The 23,091-nt window shown below is 40.2% G+C and overlaps 1 protein-coding gene across 2 annotated transcripts in view; it reads right to left on the bottom strand.

Moving 5' to 3' along the window:
- The window catches only part of LOC149779386 (cyclic AMP-responsive element-binding protein 1-like), a 67,099-nt gene extending 59,110 nt beyond the window's left edge, over positions 1-7,989 (bottom strand). Inside the window, exon 1 of one of the 2 annotated variants that reach the window (XM_089940032.1) lies at positions 7,852-7,989. The gene's annotated coding sequence lies outside the window, so the exon portion shown is untranslated. Of the gene's footprint in view, positions 1-7,822 lie in introns of both variants that reach the window. The other variant, XM_089940033.1, reaches the window with a different exon arrangement.
- Positions 7,990-23,091: the final 15,102 nt, after the last annotated feature.

Genomic DNA, 23,091 nt, shown 5'->3' on the forward strand with positions numbered 1-23,091 from the left:
AAAAATGTAACGCCCACAAATGGTGTTTATGATCTTTTGTTTACATGATAATTGCAGAAGATTAACACATATTTACTACTTAGCAAAGAATTAAATGAACAAAAAGTAAGTGTTCTGAAATCACTCCCTATGATTGGATTTTAGATACTTCTAGGTATGAATGTAAGTGTTCTGAAATCACTCCCTATGATTGGATTTTAGATACTTCTAGGTATGAAAGTAAGTGTTCTGAAATCACTCCCTATGATTGGATTTTAGATTGGATTTTAGATACTTCTAGGTATGAATGTAAGTGTTCTGAAATCACTCCCTATGATTGGATTTTAGATACTTCTAGGTATGAATGTAAGTGTTTTGAAATCACTCCCTATGATTGGATTTTAGATACTTCAAGGTATGCTGCCAGTTTCAAGGAGACTTGATGATAAGTAAATAGACTGTTCAAAAATCCTTTAGTTGTTGAGTACATGTATAAACAAATCATTGCAAACAGGCGAGCTCTATCTTTCTCTCTTAAAAATCTCCCTATTTCCAAACTATTTTCTACCTATCCATTTATCTGTCAAGATACATGTCCATTTCTACTTCTATGCTATTCTATTTAAATCTGCATTCTACATCTTTCTAATCCACCTATATATAGATCTATATGTATTATTTACATCTATATTTTTTGATAACTTCAGTTATCTGTACATGTTTTAAATGAGCAAACAAAGATCAAATGAAAACAAAAGTTTAAATAAAACGAATACAATTTATTTAAATATACATTTTATTAAATCTCATTGTTTTATTCATGCTGAAATATTACGTTTGGGGCAAGCTCAAATTTTCTGAGGGTAAGCTCAATTTTCCAGCATGCTTACACAGGGCAAGCTAACTTTATAAAACTTGTAAGTCCCTGAAAAATCGAGAGAGGTCATGTTCAGTTCATAACACTTTATTTTCTGCAAGTCTTGTACCTGCAAAATTGCCACAGTGTGTCAGCACACTTATTTAGCATTTATATGTGCCTCATGCTAATTTACATAAATACCCACTAGTTTCATTTGCTTATCAATCCTTTACCACTAAGTTTTGAACAATGTTATCTAACAAAAACATGATTGTATCTTTTTTCCTGTGACTTTTTCTTCTGCTTATTTGCATGCCATTTAGGTCTAAAGGAAGAATATCTGTATAATCTTTAGTGTTCAAACTGCTTCAAGATAAGGGAATTTTTTTGGCTGCATTCAGAACACCAAGTTCTAATCAATTTAACTACCACTCAGTATATTAAGATGACAGGATTATCAACAGCATCTCAAAGCCCTTTAGAAACATTGTTCTTTGCTCCCATGTTTCCATTACCACCATCCATGTTGACACAAACAAGGTGAGGACCATTACAGTTATGTGCTATCAAGATGTAGGTCAAGATAAAAAAAGTCCATTCTTAAATGCAGCCAAATTTGTCAGAATCTGATCATTCAAGATGTTCAACAATAGCAAGCACTGTAAATGGACTTTTAAGGTCATGGTCTACTGCTGAATCAGTACTGGCATCCACAAAAATGGATATGGATTTCCTTCTAGATACTTTACATTTTTCAGTAGGACATCAGATGAAATTTGTACATGCAGTTCTATTAATGTGATGAGTTCCAAGTTCAATTCCACATTTTTTTATTTGCAACTCACAAAGAAATTCAGTCTGAAAATGTTTTTTTCTGCTTTGCAATAACATGCTGCTGTTTTAAAAAGCTTATTGTATTGCTAGATTTGGTTCACATTGTATTTACTGATCACTCTGTCTAAATCACCCACAACTTTTTTTATTATCAGATCTGGCCTTTTCACCATCAAACTTTAACTGATACATGTTGTGATTTGCACTTTTTTTATGTGTTACCAGTCTTTCCCTGTGATAACTTGTCCTGCAAACAATCCACTGCTTTTGTCTGCAACTGAGGGCTATCTCTTATATATCTTGCAAGATGTAATTTTTCAATTGGCCTCAAGCCAAGAAAACTCATGCAAGCAAGAACCTTTGAACTTGTGCTTCCTTTTTTCATTGTAATTATTGTCATAGTCAATTTTAGTATTAGCACATTTTGTTGACTTTTCATTCAACTTTTTGCCATTCAACCATAGCTAAGAAAACAATCCATCCAGAACACATTCCCGGGAAAATGTATTGTGAAAATGCATAATACTTGCTCATAAAGGTTACAAAGAGTCCAGAAATTGGTTGAAATGATGTATTCCTCCCTATCTTCCAGCCAATGAAATATACTGTGATGTAACCATCAAAAGATATAGCCTAAACAAGTACTGTCTGCTTCCACTGGTTGTAACCATAGAAACTGTGGTTGGTATCAATCATAATTGATTAATTTCAACATAGGCTACATAAATAACATAGAATGCACTCATATGATACTCATTGGTAAGTATAATCACAGTCCACACAAAACAGGATCTACTTCCCTTTCAAGAAACAGGATCAATTAACTTGCCATGTACAATAACCCTAAAAAAGGTACTCATCTGTAAAAACAAATTTCCGGCTCTGACAAAGGATTTCTGCAGCCCTACAAATTCTTGGGATAAGTTAAAAGTGTGGCTAATGATAATCCCTCGACATCACTGTCCTGTTCACTTGGATATTTATAGATTACAGTTATTCCTCATGTTCTCATATTGCATTAATTCCTTTGTATTTCAAGGAGTGTGCATTTTCAATCTGTTCAGTCAACTTCAGATATGACCTAAGTGACAGTTCAACTACATGGTATTACACCTACTCAAAAATACTCATTGAACATTCCAGAATACATCTGGATGAAGCTATAGACCCTTTCAGTAACTTCATTTTCTGCCCATTCTTTCTGAGCTCTTTAGTGTATGAAGGTTGTGCTAGAATTATTTCTGGTAGGGACTGCCACTGGTTGGCATTCACTGATTGCAAAACAATGAAGTGAATGAAATTATATTTCTTGCAAACTTTCCAATCAGACACACTATATAATGTGCAATCAAGTAATTAATGGATAATTCTTAGGCACAATGCAGAGATCACTCTGGGCTTTGCCAATGTTGCAAATTAAGATTTTGTCCTTTATTGGTGACGAAGTACACCATCTGGCAATCTTTTTGGCAGCAACATTTTTTGTAATTTAAAAACTGTATATAGTCTTGGGTTTGTAGTTGAGAAATTTAAAGGCACCATGACAGGAAGCCACAAACTTGGATATCAATTGCTCCACAATCTATTGTTAACACAAACAAATTATTTGTTCATATTGCCAAACCACCCTAACAAGGCATTGTTATTTCATACTCCACTTATGCTGATGTCTGGCCTTAGTGCTGTAATATAACCCAAATAGTCATGCTACCTGAGACCATCTCTGAAAGTGGGAGCAGGAATGACTACAATCTATCAGATGATGGCAGATTTTTTTCCTTTTTTGAAAAATGTACCACAAGCAATAGTTTTGCTGAAATTTCAAAGATAACTGATTACAACTGAATCATCAATCGTTCTGTATATATAATAAGCAAATGATAAAAAATTCTGTCTGTCAATGATTTACAATTATTTGATGTTGCTGCAGCAATAACAAACAGGCCTTTGTTTAGTCCTTTAAATACTGCCTTTAGTGGCACCTTCAATAGCATATGAACCTTAATCAAAGCAAGCCAAAGACCCTTGATCAAAGAAAGTCAGCAACAAGCTTAAATATAATCATTGTTTCATTTTTCATAGTGATTGAACATATTTATTGTGCTGTGAAAGTTTCCTGCTTGCAACAAAAAAGTTCATGATTACGATCGCTAACAATGTTGATTTAAACCCATATTAAAGTTCCAATATTTTGAACAATAGATATCTGGCTGTCTAGTTAAATGAAGGTGGGACATCTCGCAAGAATGTTAAAACTTTTTAATTTGTTCACAAGTTTTCATTTCTCTGTGAATAGCATCATTCATTTCCCTGTGAATAGCGTCATGGTAGTTGTCTCTGGCTAACCAAAATCTAGGCCAATTTAAGGTCATGTACATGTAGCATATAAACAACTATACAGCCATGTGCTACTTGGATAATAAATAGAATGAATTGTTTCGTGAAATGTGTTTGTTGACAATGGGATGAAGATAAAATAACGACTACCGTTTTTTTAATATATGTTGTAGTTATTTTCTAACAGGATTTGACATATACATGAATTTTCTAACATTCGAATTCATGGATTTTTCATATGCATTTATATTATTTAACACATTGTGGAGCATACTACACAAATGTAAGCTGTCAATATACAAGTGTATTTGAGACTAACTGTCTTCATTTAATCAAACTTTCCATTTTTTTCTCTGCATAAATCCTAGTCACTGATGACAGGTCATCTCTTAAAATTTCACTTGTATGCAAAATTTTCAATTTATTTTCAGCCCCCTCCCACCACTTATCTAAACATCTGCTTATTATGTCGACGATGTTACCTTGGTCCTGAGGATGATGAGATAAACGAATAGTACTGTATTATTAAAATGGCAACAGTTTTTGAAAATTGGCGACAAAATATTGAGGTTGGAAATTCTTTTGGCGACAATTTTTAAAACCCATGTCCATCCCTGCACAATGGATATAATCATATATCAAATGGCATGTATATAACCTGTGCAGATACTCACATATTAATTTCTTTTTTAAAAATGTAGAAGAAATAAATAGTGAACACACAATTCCTTGGCAAATCAACAACAATAACAATACAAACATATAAAAACAAAAAACAAATTACAATTAAACTGAATGTTGAAAGTAGCATTCTATTTAAGTAAGTCAATTATGAACCTTCATTCATGATTATGTTCTATATTCTGCAAAATGCTTAAAATATGCACCTGAAGATGAAATCATTGTTAACATTGCTTAATTAAACAAAACATTTTCTAATAAATTAAATAATTTCCACTGTGTACTTTGTTTCCATTGCATTAAAGCTTTAAACTATCAAAAATTTTGGCAATGAACCTTATTTAATGTGATAGTTTCCATTTGCATACAACGATTGCATACTTTTCTCAAAAGAGCACGTTTCATAAAATTATCAATTTTTGAAAATTAATTCTAATTCTGCTGTGCAATTCAAACAGATATGTATGCATCTGATGATTAAAACCTCTTTTGATTATTTTCAATGAAAAAAATTAAAAACTCAAAATATTATAAAGAAATTAACCAATATTTACACAATTGTACCAATATTGCACTTTTGTTTATTCGTATGTATATAGGGGTACATACCAGTGAGGCTCCCTGGAAACAACATTCACAAGGCAGATGTTATGCATGCCCATGTAAATTAATTATTAAAGACAAATTTACCACTGAAATCAAATATTTCTGGCTCACAAATAATGTACAGTAGTCCCCCTCTTGAACGGCCCCCCTGACCAGCGGCCACCCGCTCCTTACGGCCAGAATCCGTTGGCACCGACGAGTTTGTGTTCAAAAGTACCCCTCGCGAAAGGCCACCCGCCTAACGCGACCAGCAGCCAGCATATTAGTACAAAATCATAAAATTTACCCCTCACAAGCGGCCGAATTTTATTTGAATATGTATCCAGAACCAGTATTGTATTCATAACGTGTGTTAAGTAATCCGATTTCTGTTTCCCGATGTCAGGTTTTCGTTACTGAAAGAAGTGTTGAGTAAAGTACATTTACCACTAAGGTTAATATTATATCATTTACGCCTCACGAGAAGCCAAATAAAAACCGAGAAAGACTCAAATTTTAATCCATACAAAAGGGTACGTACATGTAATCCAATTAGCCTTATTGCTGTGTTATCATAAGATGTCCGGTTTAGTCACTCTGATAATTGTTAAGAATACAATTATCGAACAGTAGTAACAGCTGAGAAGTGGCAGTATCGATGTACAATACCAAAGTCAGCAGGAAAATGGTTTAATAGCCTTTATGGCTTCCCTTAGTAAGATGTTAAGCTTGTTGACTTTGGTAATCAGTGGCTATTACTACTGACAATAATTGTCAAAATTACGAATCCTAGCGGCCGCGAGGTCAAATCTGCGTGATGTTAATGGTACATATCGAAGCCGTTTAATTTCAAGAAATGTATAAAAACAATAGGGTACCAGACCGAGACTAACGAATCACGTGACAAGATCACTTCCTTTAAAAACACACGGCAATTTGTTTAGAAGCATACAAAATTGTTTTATCAGTATTGTAGTTGCCAACATGAATAACTTACTGCAAAAAGATCAACATGTCATCGAGGAAAATAAAAATTCTCAGTTTAGAGGAGAACGTGAAAGTAATTCAACTGACGGGGGGGGGGGGGGGTCCTCGAGGATCCTTGCAGAAAACTAACGTCGGGAAGACTCAGATAAACAATATCGTGAAAGATAATGAAACAATTCTGCAGAAGTGGAAAGGTGAAATGGACGGAGAAAGGAAGATTGTTTGAGCCAGGAGACGTTTGTATCCTGATTTGAAAGACAAGAAAAAGCAAAAATTTTGCCAGTTGAAGTGGGATATGACGACTTTACCGCAAGCAACGGATGGTTGCACAGATTTCAAGTGCGACACAATAGCAAGTGTTCTGTCATTAGCGGTGAATCAGCTGATGTTAATAATGAAGTTGTCGAAGATTGGAACAAAAGACTAAACGATATATGCAGGGGATATGACAGCAAGGATATTTTTAATGTGATGAGACTGGTTTGTTTTTTGGACTGTTACCAACAAAGTGACGTGATGTGAACTGTAACATAATTATAAAGACAGTTTTAAAACTATCAATGGTTATTCATAGCATTCTTTTGCAAATGATGACAAAGTTTGTTTTACATTTATTTCACATCATGCATGTGATTTTTTAATTAAAATATTAAATATTTAAAATTAAATGTATTTGTGACTTTTTTCATATGTATTTACTATTCACATTTGTCATCCCCCTCTAGAAAGGCCACCCGCATTATAAGGCCACTTCCCTGCTGCATTAGGGGTGGCTTTATAAGAGGGGGACTACTGTATTTTCACATATTATCATGATTCTCCCAAAATCATTCAAGAGACAGATGTTATGCATGCCAATGTAAATTAATTTTTAAAGACAAATTTCCCACCCAAATCAAATATTTCTGGCTCACAAATAATGTATTTTCATATATTATCATGATTCTCCCAAAATCAAATTTATGATAAAACTTGTAAAAAGCTTTTGGAGTGCGCAAGTTTCTTTCTGTGATTTTCCAGATAAACCATGATGTTTATGTGACACTGATATTGATCTACCATATAATTTTCCAATGAATCACATGCACACAGTGCAATTTGTGGTTAATTTATTGGAAGTACATTAAAAAAAAAAACATGTAACACAGAACTTTCCGACAAACGAATCACTTGATTGTAAGCATGCCTAGATGAGTAGGAAAGAAAGTGTCATTCAAATGTTTTCTGCACAGTTTAATAAAAGAACCTATTTTTTAAATAAACTGATGTGCATCAATCAAAATAAAGTATATTTCTGTAAAGGCGAAGGAGGTAACTGCTCAAATGCGTTAGACTCAATCCCAGGCTTTAGGGCATATTGCATTTAAGAAGTGGAGTGTTAAATGTTTTCTGAGCATCAAAACACTGCAGCCTAATGGAACAATGGAGTTGGAAAACTGTAGGTAAAATTAACTGTGCCAAGTGAAACCAGGCGAAATGAGAATTTATATGAAATAGTACCACCACCCACCCACCCCGAAAAACACATAAACAACAGCCAGTGATCCAGACACATTGTACCTTCTAACTTCCTTGCATATATTTTGCACCTTATATATTGGTATGATGATCCTCTTCCAACTGAGACAATTTAAACTAACCCAAACATAATCTTTGGTAAGTGCAAGATAGGTAAAGTCTATTCAAAGGAAAATTCACCGCTCCGCCATTACAGGCCTTGCCTAAAGCCATAAACAGAAGCTACAATCGACAACAGAGTTTGACAAAGAGCCGAAAAGTGGCGATCATAGTAAAAATAAAAATAAAAACTTACAAACATTATACGCATTATATTACGCGGAAAGAAACAAAAATATTAGCAAAGAGGTTTAACAGAGACGAACGAAGAAAGAAAAAGCGACAAGATTATTAGAAGTAAATAAAATGTAGACAGAATATAGCACTCAAACGTTCTGTGTCGTTGCATCGGTATCTACATTTGGTACGGCGAGTGCCTTAAAGGATAGTTGTTGCAATATAATTAATATAACTTTGAAAAAGAGCTTAACTGTGTTCGCATTCACTACACGAGAATTCAGATCGTTCCATTATTTTTTTTAAATCTCATATACATAGGAAAATCAACATCCAAAGTAAAATGTATCACTCAACCTTCATACCGGTTCAACGAAATACACAAGCAATCCCAAACGATTCTAGACCAGCAAGTTGTTCTCTACCTTTTTATTTTTTGTTTGACTGGCCGCCAGTCAAACAAAAACAAAAGAAAGGGGTGGAGAACAACTTGCGGTCTAAAATGACTCCAGAACTTCGAAACAACGCAAACCACTCCAAACCACCCTAAACCATCGAATCACCCCAAACCCTCAATTTACGTATATAAAGAAATACAATATTTTTAAAAAAATACTTTTTATTGATAGAATTATTGATGGAATTAAAAAAATAATCTCAAAGTGCTTTACAACGAAAAGAAACTTCAAAACAAAAGAGAATAAAATGGCCATTGAACTATTACAAACAATCAAGCGAATGTTTACTTTTAGTGCATACATACATACATACATACATACTCATAGGAGAGAACTGTATGGGTATATTATTATCATGTTTTAGGATGATATATATATATATATATATATATATATATATATATATATATATATATATATATATATATATATATATATATATATATATATCATCATCATCATCATCATCAACATCATCATGAATATTATATTTAACCACGAAAGAGGTTAAAATATAGGTGATCCTTTGTACGTGTTGGTGACAAATGTCTCGATAAATATTATTGTTTATTGAAGTTTAAACAATTATATACATAATCTTTTATCTCAGTCAAAGGACGGAATCTGTTATGTGAATGAATCACTGAATTATCAGTCAGGAAACAGATTTTTCTAGATGCCGGCCTATGATACTGGTTTACCAATTTAAGATGGGTACAAGTGATATTGGTGAAAAGGTTCACGTTACTGGTGACTCAGATATTGTTTTATGTATCAGTACTCCTTTCCCCAACGTTTATGAGGAGGTTATTGTCTTTGTTCAACACTTTTCATGCAGTTTTCTTGCTATGTCCAGGAAAGAAAGCTGCATAACCACATCCTGTAACTGCAAGGAAAGATACGAGGGCTTCAAAGACCGGCTGGGCAATGTGAAGCTGATTTCAAGCGCAGGAATATATTTATGACATTTGGGTATGCCTTCCGTCATCCACGCCCTTTTACACATTATTTTGTGGAGATGTGCTTACCAGTAACACCAACACATCTGTGACATATGCTAGTAGTGAATAGGGATAGTATAGCGTCAATGGGACTTAGCATTAAAAACACCCTTGGGAACATATAGCGTCAAGGGAAATTTAACATGGAGAAAAATCGTGGGAACATATAGCGTCAAGGGAAATTAACATGGAGAAAAATCGTGGGACTGTTGAGCGTCAAGGGGAATTTAAACAGGGTGGGACTGTATAGCGTCAAGGGAAATTGAACATGGGATTTTTTTTTTTTTAAAAAAAAATTTAAAAAAGGGGTAGGCAATGGAAAGGCTATCTCTTTTCGAGAAATATGGCTGGCCCTGAAAAGGGCCTTTGGGTTTATGTTAATGTATTCATTAACATAAAGGGCACCGTATTGGTCTTCTTCTTGTCCTTAGGCTGCGTCTCACTGTTGGTCCGTAAACCAGCACTCTTTTCAGGCATCCTTGTCTTTCAACGTAGATCCTACGTATCCACAGGCTGGTGTTTGTCCTGTGGACAACGGTCCACTTGGATCGGACATACATGAGCAAGTCTGTCCGAAACATCATGGAAGACACAAGGGTGGATGACTCAACTGTGGTCCACATCTTGAAGCGACGAGAACAGGTGAATCAATGCACTGAACTGCGCTTATTTATAGGTACAGGTAGGATTGAAACGGATTGAGTTCATTCACCAATCCGAACACGCGTTACAAAATTCAGTCAGCCCGCATCCAATCCGAAGAGAGCAGTCTGTGACGTCTGTTGGTCTATATAGATTCGCTAGCGCTTGTGTGCAGTCAATCTATGCGACAGTGATTCAACATGACGGAAACTCAGAAAACGATCCATTGGGCTGCACCAACAGGGGAGACTGCCCAAGGGAACTCGGACTTACTTTCAGAAGAGGTGAATTGGGATTTTGTGGATTTTCTCTCCTCGCAAGAATTTGTTCCGGAACCTTCGTTACCTTCTTCATTACCGCAAGTGGAGAATTTTAGACAGAGACAGAAAGAAGAATTGGAGAAATTTATACAACGACAAAAGGAAGCGGAACAGGCTTTTCTCCTACAGCAACAGCAACAAGAAGAAGAGGTAAGAAAAAAACAACAGCAAGAAGAAGTAGCAGCAAAGAAACAAGAGGGTGAAAATCAAACGGTCACGGTACTGTTGGACATTTTAGCGGAGTTAAGAAGTCTGAAACAAATGTATCAGACTTCTTTATCACGACCGAAGAGAATACGACCTTCCCGAGCTAAACACGTCAACCCTGTGACTAAGCCTACCGTACCACCCTTAGTGATTTCAACCCAATCATTATCATCATCATCAACATTACGCAGTCCAGAAGTAGGCCTTGGCCGTGGCAAAGGCATAAGGCAGTTAAAGTTGATTGCTTAAACTCACCCCTACATCATAAAGAGAAAAAGGCCCTTTTCAGGGCCACCCACATTTCTCGAAAAGAAATACAATTTCAATTTGCCAATAACTCAAAAATAAACCCCACCCATTTTACCCTTATAGTACGTGTCTGTGTATGAGTGCGTGAGTGTAGCTTCTTATTTTAAAATCACAACTCAAAGACACTTACCTTATATCATTCATTTATTCTTTTCTCCATTTTTACAATCCAATTCACAATTCACAACACAACACTTTAATAGAAAGTTCATTGGCTTCTTCTTTCTCCTTGTTTACTCTCTGTTTTTTAAATTTCTTCACTGTCTTTTCCTCATTTTCTTCCCTTCTTCTTTTCTTCTTCTCCTGTTTCTTTGCCTCTTGTAAATAGAATTGTCTTTTTTCTTCCTCTTCTTCCTCTGAAGAATCCCTCTCTTCTTCCGAAGAATCCCTCTCTTCTTCTGAAGAATCCTTCTTTTCTTCTGACTCCTCTTGTTTCTTTTTTGGGCAATCTGGAGACCAATGTCCTTTTTCTTTACAATAATAACAGGTATCTTGACTTTTGTCTTTTTTAGTCCCTGTTTTTGTTCTTTTTTGACGGTCTGGACACTCTGAAGACCAATGCCCTTTCTTCTGACAGATATAGCAAGTATCTTGACTTTTATCTCGAAAGGAAGGAGAGTAGTCCGTAGGCTGGTCTGAAGAGAATTTTCTAATGACCCCTCGCAAAGCTCTGACGAAACGTTCCATCTGGTTAGTCTCTTCCATCGTTGTGCTCGGCTTGAGAGTGAAATGAATAGTGAAAGGATAAGACACACACCCTTTTATATACGCTGGTCTGCTATGACTATAAAGTAGCTCATGGTGTTTGAAATTGAGTCATTTGACTTTTTGCTTTCAAGATGAAACGATCCCATTCATTTGAGAAGAAAGAAGAAGAAGAAAGTAAGAGGCAGAAACGTGATCTATCGCCTCGTACCAGGGGTGAAATCTTGGCACAAATTCATGCCAGTGATTTTGAAGAGGACATGAGTGAACCAGAATTTGAAACCTTTAAACCAAGTTCACCACCCTTAGTCAACCCTGAAAAGTACTATTCCATTCGAGAGACGGAAAAGCGCTCCTCTAGAAAATTTAGAACCACGGCTTACAAATACACAGTGAAGTTTAAAGATTTCAAGGCTGAAGTGCCGTTAGAGAAAGCAGAAGTGTTCATCACTGAGGTGTGGGATTCTTTGCTCACTGCACTCAAGCAACAATGTCAACCCAAAGAAGACGATCGCTTGAGACTTTCCATACAACACGACGGTTTGAAATCCCCTGTTTGGATCGAGTTTAGCACCCCTGCAGAATTGACCGCTTCCAAAGTCATGGACAAGATTCAACATGTGCAACAATCTAATGACCAGTTTGACATCACCGATGGAAAAGCCACATTGGACATGACCCACGTCTCTCCTCCTCAAGGGACCGGACGCAAAAAGATGTTATTGGTGAACGACCTTCGCAGCATTAAGCGTAGCCTTGTCCAAATTCACAATCCTCATGACCAGATGTGTTTAGCCCGTGCCATCGTGGTGGGACGAACCTATGCCAACAAGAACGACACGGTAGAATGGAAAAGAACCTGGAAAACTATTCAACAATCGGACCGAGCCAAACAACGAAACGAAGCAGAACTCCTGTTGAAACAAGCTGGCTGTCCAAAGACACACCGTGTGGCATTCCTGAAATGCAAAAATTGCAAGATGCCCTAGCTCCACGATACACCTTGAAAGTGCACCCTCAAGAAGTGCGCGGGCCTCTGTTGTTTCGAGGGCAAGATTTTAAGGACGGAAAATACATTCATGTTTATCATCACGATGACCATTTCGATACGATTACCAGTATCACCGGATTCCTGGGATACGGTTATTACTGTGAGAAATGTGACCATGGTTATAATAATCGAGAGCAACACAAGCATTGTGGATTGAAATGCTCAGGATGTTTGGCCTCTTCACCCTGTCTGAGCGAAGAACCAGTGCCTTGTTCAACTTGTCTGCGCACGTTTGTCAGCCCTACCTGTTACCAACAACATCTGAAAACGCAAGGTTCACAGAAGAAATGTGCTTGTCAACTCCTGAGATTGTGCCCTACGTGTGAACAAGTCATATGTACCAATGCTGCCAAGGCACACGTATGTCGAGGAAAGAAAAAATGTCACATTTGTCACCACATCGTGGACTTGGAACACCAATGTTACGTGCAAAAATACCAACCCCAACCAGAGAAAGAGGATGGTCACAAGAAGAAAGGCAATTTCATCTTTTTCGATTTCGAATGCATGCAAGAAACCGGCATTCACATTCCTAATTTTTGCGTGGCTCATCGAGCGTGCGAGAAGTGCATTCAAGAACCTATCTTCAGTCATTGCCCACCGTGCAGCAAGATTCCTGGAGGGCGTGAAAAAATCTTTCGGGGACCGAACACGTTAGCCGATTTCGCTCGATGGGTCTTAGACCCCATCGACAAGACGTGGAGCCAAGAGGACATCGAACGTTACGGAGATTGTCATCGTCATGCCACGGTGATGGCTCACAATTTCTCCGGATACGATGGACAGTTTCTTTTGAGGCACTATACGGAACAAGGCACCGAGCGTCCTAAAGTGACTTTGAACGGAGCCAAAATCATTTTCATGCAAGTGGGACAAGTGCAGTTTAAAGATTCGATGAGCTATTTGGCCATGCCTTTGAGTCGAATGCCTAAAACGTTTGGAATGACAGAAATGGCTAAAGGGTACTTTCCACACTTTTTCAATACGGAAGCCAATCAACACACCGTTCTACCCCATTTGCCCGAGGCTCACTATTACGACCCCGACAACATGCGTACCGAACAACGAGAAGCTTTCTACGCTTGGTACCAGGCTCACGCCTCGGACCCTTTCGACTTTCAGGAAGAAATGCTAAAGTATTGTCGTTCCGACGTGGACATTTTACGACGTTGCTGTGGAAAATTTCGAGAACTGTTCATGGAACACGGAGGGGTCGATCCTTTGAAAGAAGCTTGCACCATTGCCAAAGCGTGTTCCTTAGTGTATCGACAACGATTCATGCCTGAAAACACCGTGGCTGTCATCAGCCCTCAAACGACCCACTATGTCAAACGTCAATACTCGGTCAAAGCCCTACGCTGGTTACATTACTTGTGCGACAAGGAAGACAAGTGGATTCAGCATGCCCGCAACGGAGGTGGCGAAAAGACCATCGGAACGTATTCGGTAGATGGCTGGGACTTAGAAAACCCCAAGATCGTGTACGAGTTTAACGGTTGCTTATTTCACGGATGTCCCGTCTGTTACCCTGACCGTGGCACTAAAAATCAGTTTTTACAACGAACCATGGAAGACTTGTACCAGGACACTTGTCAGCGACGCCTAAAGTTAGAACAGCAAGGATACCAAGTGGTGGAAATGTGGGAACACGAGTACGATCACCGTATGAAAATCGATCCCGAGTTTAAACGCCTCGTGGAAAGTTACCAGTTCATGGACCCGCTGAACCCGAGGGATAGTTTGTACGGAGGAAGGACTAATGCCACCTGTTTGCTGTACCAAGCCGACGAAGAGAAAGGAGAAGAAATCAAATACTTGGACGTGTGTTCGCTGTATCCCTACGTGTGCAAATATTGTCGCTTTCCTGTAGGGCACCCGCAATTGCTGACGGAACACATCGACCTGAAAAACATTCGACAATACGAAGGCTTGATCAAGTGCAAAGTTTTGCCTGCCACGAACCTATACCATCCCGTCTTACCTCACCATTGTCAAGGCAAACTGATGTTTCCCTTGTGCCGTACTTGTGCCGAAACGTGCAACCAAGATCAGCCTTGTCATCACAGCCAGGAAGAACGGGCCTTGACGGGAACGTGGGTCAGCGTGGAATTGTTCAAAGCTCTGGACATGGGATACCAACTGTTAGAAGTGTACGAAATTTGCCACTTTCCCAAGACACAACAATACCGCAAGGGTGACCCCACGCAGAAAGGCATTTTCGCAGACTACGTGGATGCCTTTTTGAAACTGAAGCAAGAAGCCAGCGGCTATCCTTCCTGGTGTCACACTCCCGAAGACCAAATACAATTCAAAGAGAAATACTACGAACAAGAAGGCATCACTTTAGACCACATCGAGAAAAACGAAGGCAGGCGATCGTTTGCCAAAGTGATGTTAAATTGCTTGTGGGGTAAAATGGCACAACGACCGTGTTTACCTAAGACGGAATATTTGACAGAACCTTCCCGCTACTTCCAGACGATTCACGACAAAACCAAATACATGAAACACGTGGACGTCGTTCGAGAGAATTTGATCTTGGTCAATTACGAAGAAGATCTGGACTTTGTACAAGACGACCCTTTTGGAAATGTCATCATTGCGGCTTACGTGACAGCCCATGCTCGCTTAAAATTGTACGAAGCTTTAGAACTGTTAGAAGAACGCGTCCTGTACTTTGACACGGACAGTTGCATTTACATCCATCACCCGATTCAACATCACCCTAACATCGAAGGAGACCGTTTAGGAGCCTGGACAGACGAGCATCCCGACGACAAGATTCTAAGTTTCGTCAGTGGCGGTCCCAAAAATTACGGCTACGAATACCGGGACAAACAAGGAGAAGTGCACACGACGTGCAAAGTGAAAGGACTGACTCTGAATTATCGTACCAGTCGAGTGGTCAACTTTGGGGTATTGAAAGAAGCCTTGCAATCGGGAGAGGATGGAAACTTTAAAGTGACCACTTACCAACCGAACAAGATTGTACGTTTACCCACTCACCACATCGTCAGTCGACCTTTGGAAAAAGTTTATCAAATCGTGTACCAGAAGCGAGTTCGACTTCCCAATCATTTCACCTTACCGTATGGACACGTTGGTATAAAACATTGGTTGTAAGAGGATAGCCACTCACCAGAAAGATGACTTCGCCACAGCAAGAATCGAGTGAGAAACCCGATGAGAACTCCAAGTTCAAACCCTACCATTTTTCAGTCTTCTTACCTGACTATTGTGATTGTGCCCGTCGATTGGACACGTTTCAGAAATGGCCTACGGATAGGGAAGGATTACCTTCTTCGCATGTTTTAGCTAGAACAGGATTTGTCTACTTGGGACCTGAGTCAGGATTGGGATACGAGGTACAGTGTTTCGCTTGTGGACTGAAGTTACGAATGGATCTATGTATCTATAAAGATTCAGCTATTCTGGAACATACTCGATGGTCTCCGCACTGCCCTTACCTTTCTATGGCCTTTCCACCCATTACACTACGGTACAATGTTGACGGTACCTTAGAGACGGTACCTTCCGAAACAAGACATAAAAAACGTAAAAAAGGAAAGATGTACAAGCTGGAGACTGCATTGCGACTAGTATAAAAAGGGGGCTATGGTCAAGATCGATAGTTCATTGTGACTACCAAGACCGAGCGAACAAGATGAATACTTTGAAAAAGACATCGTTCCAGTTTGGGGATTGTAAAAAAGTTGTATCTTCCTCTAGTGTGACTAATATTGGATGGATAAGACCCATGCATTGCGACGGAAAATGTCCGGAAGGAAACTGCGATTGTCCATGTGGTTACCATTGTAATTGCGTAACGGAGTTTGCAGACGAGTGCGATTGTGAGCTTTGCGATGGGTACGATGCTGTACGTTGTGACCTGAGAGATGCCGTAAAGCATCATGGGAACTTTGTTCTCACTACCCCTGTCATGGAAAGTGATGCTGTGCGTGTCAAACCTGAGGGATGCGAAAGTGATGCCGCTCGTCCTCTTGGACATTTTACTGGGTTTCGTTTTAAAGGGGAATGTTCACCTTCACGTCTACCCCCCTACGGATGTCATCCAGCCCTGAGCAAACTCCTACCCATGTCACTCAACCCTCATCGAAACGAACCTGTGAAAGACGAATATTCGTTCCCTGTGCGTTTGTCGGAATACTGCGACTTTGAAAATCGTCTTCAATCGTTCAAAGGAAAATGGCCTAAGTATCTGGGAGGACCGACCCCCGAAGAATTAGCCAGAGCCGGATTTTTCTACTTGGGCGAAGGAGATAAAGTCAAGTGCTTCAGTTGCGGTGTGTCACTTCACCACTGGGAACCGCAAGATTCGGCCTACGTTGAACATGCTCGATGGTCACCGAATTGTCATTACTTACCCTTAGTGGGACCGAGACATTGAAGTAACTTCTTACCATAATAATCTGTTCATGGATACTTTACAAGAGAACATTCGTGCTTTGCCTGTGGAGTTGAGAGAACGCATTTACCGAGAGCTGGTCAAAATACAAGTGAAACGTAAAGAACAATTGCATCCGTTACGTCACCGGTGTTTGAACCACTGGTACCTGAAGGCTATACAAGGATTGATTCAATTGAAAGTGTTCCATCGGACAGACATTGATCAACGATCCTCTAGTTTTAAAAAGGATTGGTTTGGTATGGACGGTTGTAGTTACATCATTGTAAACGTACTGCATCGAATTCCAGAGGAAGAGTTAACGAATTACCAACATCTTGAACACAATGTCAACTTGGTGAAAGAGGAAACTTCTGAACGAATTGTAATGTGTAGATTAGTGACTCAACGATTTAAATTCGACACTGAAGTGAAACCATGTTTGTGCAAAGAGTACATTTCTTGTGTCAGACCAAAGAGGATTTAGTATGACCTATTCATGGATACTTTGCTAGAGAACATTCGTGCTTTGCCTGTGGAGTTGAGAGAACGCATTTACCGAGAGCTGGTGAAAATACAAGTGAAACGTAAAGAACAACTGCATCCGTTACGTCACCAGATCTTTAACCACTGGTACCTGAATGGTATAAGAGAACTGATTCGTCAGAAATTGTTTCAGTGGTCAGACCTTGTTCAATACTTCCAGGCCCCCGATGATTCACGTGTTGATCATTTTGGTTACTTCGAGATTCACCTAGAGCAACCCATTGAGGAAGACAAGGTAAAGGATTACCAACATTTGTTACGTGGAATCTACTTAGCGGAAGAGGAAACTTCTAATCGAACTCTGACGTTTCGGTTACAGTATGCAAGATTTACATTCCCAACTGGAGAACGAAGATCTCTGGCTAGAAAGTACGTGTATTCTTTTCGAAACAAAGAGACTATAAAAACAGGCTGCTATGCCACGACTTATGTCGTATGTAATCCAACAGATTCCGTGGAAGGAACTCAATGACCATATTCAAACTGTGGATCATTACCATCGATTATTACAAGAAGTGTATCCATTCAATTTGGGACGACAAGTGGTGTGTGTCTTAGTGACTTGTTTTCTGGGATTTCGTTTACCAGCCGATTCTTTGTGGACTCTTTACGATCAGTACTTACCACCTCCATGGCCTTAAATGGTCACGAAAAACTCCTTTTGCTCAAAGCCTTGCGTTTTCATCTGGATACTTCTCGACCTCAACAGGAAAAAAAGATTCGTCAACTTTTAGCTACCCAAGACGTGTATGACGATGTGTGTGTAGCTTGTGACTTACATCCCCATTGGACAGATGTCCGTGCCTGGAAAGAATGGGGTTTTGAGGCTTGGACCCAAGAAGTGGTCCAGTATGCACGAGAGTTGTTCAAGGAAAAAAGTTACTTTTCAACCCGTGTTAGTGACGGTGCCAGAAGAACCCGTCACCCAGGACAGGACTGTCGTGGACAGGCCTGAAAGACCCTTTCGGGAGGACACTTGTGTGACCTTACCCCCTACTATAGAACTGGTTAGAACATTACCCAAAACATGTGATTGTTGTACAGACACTTGTGTTTATTCCACGTTCATCGTTATCATGTGACTTTTATTGTTGTACTTAAGCCTTTGGCTTTTATGTATTTTTGTCTTTCGTATTCATGTTTGATAAAAAACATTCAATAAACGTGTTCTGAAAAAGTATATAAACTCTTGTCTTGTTTGTTTTCGTGTCACAAGTGACATTTCTGACACCATGGCTACCTCTACTGTCTCTGCTCCCTCTTCCTCTACTGTCAAAGTCATCGACGAACACTTAGATCGTGCCAGTTGGGAGGCTTTGTATCTTCGCCATCCCTTTAACATGCTCATTGCTGGACCTAGCGGTTCTGGCAAAACCGAATTCGTCAAACGTTTGATCGAACATAAACATCATTTGATCGATCGGCCCCCTCAACGGATCGTGTGGTGTTACAAAGAGTGGCAATCGGCGTACAGCCTCTTGCGAGAAAGTCAAGGCGATTCCATCGTGTTTGTGGAAGGCATTCCTAAAGAAGACGATGGCATCGTCTCTGACTCCCGTCTAACCCATTTGGTCATTTTCGACGACATGTTAGGAGAAGACGAAGAAGAAATTAAATTGTGGTTCACGCGCAAAGGGCATCACCGTAATGCCAGTGTCATTTACATCACCCAAAATTTGTTTCAACAAAGTAAAGCCCATCGTACCATCAGTCTCAATGCGCATTACGTAGTCTTGTTTAAAAGCCCTCGAGATAAATCGCAAGTGCAAGTCTTAGCCAAACAGTTAGGAACGCCTTGGCTGACTCAGGCGTACGACGATGCCACTCAAACGCCACACGCCTATTTACTCGTCGATTTAAAACCTACGACTCCCGAGGATTTGCGATTTCGTACACACTTGTTTCACCACTGGTGCCAAGACGGAGGACCTGTCCTGTACACGTCTCCGTCCTCGACTTCATTTCACTCCCCATGAAAAAAATCTATAAAAACCTCAGACCCTTTTTCGTCTGTCTCACACAGTGTGAACATGACGTCCCTTCAGTCGCATCTTCCCGTCAAATTGATTCGTGCCTTGTATGGCATCAGTCGAGAAAAAAATCCACAAACACGAGCTCGTGTCTTAGAAGCTAGTCTCAAAGAAGTCTTACGATGGTTCACGGTGACGGCACGTCAAATACTCCAAGGAATCATTCAGATTCTTCATCAAACCCAACGTTTTTCCGATCGAAACAAAGTCGCTTTGGTCCAACTGGCCGATCCCCGCATCGACACTCAAACCAAAAAACAAATCATTTTGAAACCTGGAGGGAGCGGTACTCTAGGAGGGGTCATCATTCGCTCACTCTTAAGATGGGATCCTAATGCCCCCCAAAGTTATCCCCAAGACAAAAGTCCAACGAAGCCCCAAGAAGAAAAAGAAAAAGACCAGGTCCCCAAGAAGAATAACTTCTCCAGTGGCAGGACCCTCCTCTTACCAAACACCACCCCGGAAAAAGAAAAAAAGCCCCCAGAAAAAGAAACAGAGAAAAAGTCCTCAGAAAAAGAAAAGTCCACAGAAGAAAACTAGTCGCAAGAGAGGCACTTCGGCCAGGACGCAACCTTACACTCGCAAACCACGACCTGCCACAGCGGTGACTGCGTCTCCGGCAGCCTCACGTTTGTCCACTTCTCCGTTGATGTCACCAGGAACTGAAGAGTACTTGGAGACGTTGATCACACCAAGAACTTCTCCGTTGATGACCCCCAAAAGAACTTCCCCAGTGGCAGGACCTTCCAATTTAGCGGCAGTGGCTGCTGCTCACAAAGTACCTTCTCCCAAAATCAAAGTCCATGAAAGATCGGGCATGTTGCAAAGTTTACTGGATTTGTCCAAGCAAGAACTGGCTCGATTTAGTCCGTTACGTACCCCTGCACGACGTGTCATGCCTGTCCTCAAACTAATACGCCGTAAAGACAATCAGTGGCGACGTGTTCCAGTATAAAAAAGGCCTGTGACCGAGAAGGGTATCAGTGTTTTTAGGTGCTCCTAAAGACTCAAAGATGTCACCCTCCAGAAAACCCCAAGGAAAGAAAAGGAAAGGACTGCCACCACGTTTAGCCAAACATGGGGACCTGTTATCTGTCCTGTCCAAAGCTTCTCCACCCCTACGAAAAAAACTCATTCAAACGGCCTCCAAAGAGGTCATCGATACCGTGTGCGAATGTTGTTTGAACGTTTTGAAAGGCACGATCCCTTTGTCCAAACATCAGAAACAATGCTTAGGCAAACATCGTCACGTTCTTCGGAAAATGGTTCAAAAGAAAATTCCCATTCGTCAAAAAAAGAAGATGTTGGTCCAACGTGGAGGCATTTTACCTCTCTTGTTAGGCCCCATACTGAAAGGAGTCTTGGGAACCATGTTGGGAGGACTGGTGGGAGCAAGATAAAAAGGCCTTCGGAAGTCCCAAGATCTCAGAATCGACCCCTGACAACCCCATGGAAGGACGAAAACTAGCTTTAGTGCCTTACAAACGATGGATGGAATACCATCGGTGGCAAGAACAACGCACCCCGCATTTACCTCCCAATCCCAATTTGAGCGAGATGTCCCAGTTACAACACGAATTGCAGTCCTTGATGAATCGCCAAGATTTGTCCGAAACAGAAAAATCGCAAAAGTACGGTCAACTCTTGCAACGACTGCAACTCTTTCACCAGAAAGCTTTAGACGAAACAGCTCTACCCACTTTGAAAGATTTTAAGACCTTGATGAAAAGTCCAACACCATCACCAGTACCAGTACCGGTACCAGTGGTCAAGACAGAAAAAGGAAAAGAAGAAGAAGAAGAAGGGTTTCAAACTCCACCAGAAAAAGTACGCAAGTTAACAACACCACCTACCTCCAGAATTGGATGGATTAAAAAGATGATGACCACCCCTTCTTCATCACAAGAGAAAAAGAAAGTGAAGACAGAAGTGAAGACAGAAGTGAAACAAGAACCGATATCCCCCGCTCAAACATCCTTCTCCTCTTCGACACCTATTGCTGATCGCACACGCAAAGCCTTGCAATCCAAGAAAATACCCCAAGAGAAAAAGAGTAGCCTCTTCCAAGAGTGGGTGCCTTATTAACACACCAACCAACACAAAAAAATGGAAAAAGTCTTAGCCAGCATTTACTACGATCCCTCGCATCCTGCAGGTTACGCAGGAGTTCAAAAATTGTATCGTGCTGCCAAAACTCGACTGAAAAGTCTCCGTTTACCTCAAGTGCAACGATGGTTACAAGAACAAGCTACCTACACTTTACACAAACCCATTCGACGCAAGTTTGCCAGAAGTCGCACCCGAGTGGAAGGCATCGATCATCAATGGCAAGCCGATTTAGCCGATGTCTCTCATTTGGCCAGCTACAATCGTGGCTACAAATATTTGTTTTGTGTCATCGACGTCTTTTCCAAATTTGCCTGGGTCGTGCCCTTGACTTCCAAATCGAGCAGCGAGTTAGTGCGAGCCCTGCAACGGGTGTTGAAACAAAGCGGTCGTCACCCTCTTCGATGGCAAACGGACAAAGGCACCGAATTTCTGAACCAAGCTTTCCAAAAAGAATTAAAGAAACGTGACATTCATTTTTTTACCACCGAGAATCCCGAAACCAAAGCCAGCATCGTGGAACGTTTTCAACGCACTTTGAAAGAACGCATGTGGAAATATTTTACGCATCACCACACTCTGAAGTACATCGACATCTTACCGCACCTGGTGCAAGCGTACAACCAATCTTACCATCGAAGCATCGGACGTGCCCCGCAAGACGTGACTCCCGACAACGAAGTGCTGGTGTTTGAGCGCCTGTTCGGTACGTCCCCGACGAGGGCTGTCCCCAAGAAAAGTGGAGAGTTGGCCGTAGGAGATTGGGTGCGCATTGGCAAAACCAAACGCACTTTCGACAAAGGTTACTTACCTAACTGGACGACCGAACTGTTTCGCGTTACTGGACGAGTGCATGGCCGTCATCCTACCGTCTATAAATTGGAAGACATGAACGGAGAAGTACTCAAAGGAACGTTTTATTTGCCCGAGTTACAACGTGTCACCAAAAAAGAAGACGACGTGTACGACATCGAAAGCATTCTCGAACGCAGAACCCGTAAAGTGGGCAAACGACGTGTCAAAGAAGTCAAAGTACGTTGGAAAGGATATCCACCCAGTTTCGATTCTTGGATCGACGCTTCGCAAGTCATCGACTATAAAAAGAAGAAGTGACCATCATGCCCTTTCACACATCAGACGCAGCTACGTCGACCACTCCTTCTTCACCTAGTTCTTCTGTGCAAGATTTACAAAAACAACCCTTGTGTGTGTGGTGTGGTGTGGAGAACGTGTACCTAAAACGCAAATCGTCTTT

This window comes from Sinohyriopsis cumingii, chromosome 17 (genome assembly GCF_028554795.1).
Source record: "Sinohyriopsis cumingii isolate HCF-2022 chromosome 17, ASM2855479v2, whole genome shotgun sequence".
Lineage (NCBI taxonomy): Eukaryota > Metazoa > Mollusca > Bivalvia > Unionida > Unionidae > Sinohyriopsis > Sinohyriopsis cumingii.